Here is a 1,504-nt window from a genome sequence, read left to right on the forward strand (position 1 = left end):
TCATTCACTGTCACTTCTCCTAATCAAGTTGCTTGTTAAATTTCTATAGTGTTTGCTATTGGATTTATTATGATTACTGTTCTTTGCCATAACTTTAATGTTATTACTGAAATTTTATCCAACAGAAACAAAAAAAAAAAAAACAAATTCCACCTACATTCTATCCAATCCTTCAATGTTCAAACGAGAATCAGGTAAAATATGCTTCTTCACAAATCACAACAAAAAAAAAAAAAAATCAGAACTTCCTAAAAAATGGTGCACAAATTATCAAGAAAGGAATCGTAGTATTATGCAACTAGGCTTTTGAATTATCATTTTCCCTTCATGAAATATAGGAAAATTTTATGACGATGTAAGAAAATAAAACAACTCTTGCTGATTTTTTCTTAGTGGGAGAAAGGTGAAGCGGTCGTCGTTGTCGTCACCACCACCACCGGCGGCAACACCACTACATCTACCACCAAGTTGTATAGTTACTCGGTATTTCCTCCAGAATAAGAGTGGATGACCAAGAATACGTCAGACTTCTCATGGATGTTCATACGGATATGAAACATTTGAGATGGACATCTCATCAATTTCTTACTTGCTTTTCAGTTACACCATCAGGAGAGACAGCTCCGATATTTGAGAAATTTTACGCCTGATAAGCAAAACTACTCCAAAAATCATTCTATGAGATTACTACTATCATCCACGAACGAAAAAAAGAGAGACAATCGGTTTTTGTCTGATAAAGGAGTAAAAAGAACGAGGAGGAGATAGATAACCATAAACAAGAACAACTGATAACAGAAGAATAACGGATGATATACTCCAAATCCGATTTCCAAATCCTTGACTGAGAAAACTGTCAAAAATACAGGCCACTGAACAGAAAAATCATCATCTACAAACGGAAACCGCTAGCAGTAAGCAATTCAAAAAACAAAAAATATTGAATAGTAATGCTAGGCAAATAGAATGCGTACCTCAAAATAATCTTGAGAAATTTAGAGCCACAGATGGAAAATTCCGAAGAGATCGCATGATCCCATTAATAATCAACGAAGAAAAGATCGAAATCAATATGTTGTGACAGGGAGAGAATCGGATCAATGCGATCCCTTTGGAATTCTCCACCTGCACGCATCAACAACCAAAAACCGCTTCTGGTTCTTGGAAACCGCTTTTAGAGAAGTGGGCCTTGGAAATCCCCCTAACCGTTCTAGGGTTCTATTTTCTTTTATAGAAAAAGTGTGTTATCTTCATTGTGGTCAAATTTGGATTCAGTCCTTACAATTTGCTTTCATCATGTCAGTCTTTCGCAGCCGTGCATTGAGAACATCTTTCATAAATAAAATATTAATAAAAAGATATTCCAAATAGAGAGCTGTAGGTGCTGTAAGAGAGTGTAAGAACAAATTTTGTCAGGACTGAATCGGGTTGTGAAAGTTTGTGGGTAATCCTCGTGGGTAGCGGGTCCGGAAGCGCATTTGGGGTGAGGGGTGAGCACTTCGCA

The 1,504-nt window shown here is 36.7% G+C and overlaps 1 long non-coding RNA gene across 1 annotated transcript; it reads right to left on the reverse strand.

Annotated features, from left to right (window-relative positions):
* Positions 1–267: 267 nt before the first annotated feature.
* Positions 268–1,202, reverse strand: LOC148848631 (uncharacterized). Its single transcript, XR_016100412.1, has 3 exons — positions 975–1,202; positions 774–872; positions 268–646 (listed from the first exon to the last, which is right to left on the reverse strand). It is a non-coding gene; the product is annotated as an uncharacterized LOC148848631 (long non-coding RNA).
* Positions 1,203–1,504: the final 302 nt, after the last annotated feature.

Source organism: Nelumbo lutea, chromosome 6, assembly GCF_056320005.1.
Source record: "Nelumbo lutea isolate HS-2025 chromosome 6, American lotus-T2T, whole genome shotgun sequence".
Lineage (NCBI taxonomy): Eukaryota > Viridiplantae > Streptophyta > Magnoliopsida > Proteales > Nelumbonaceae > Nelumbo > Nelumbo lutea.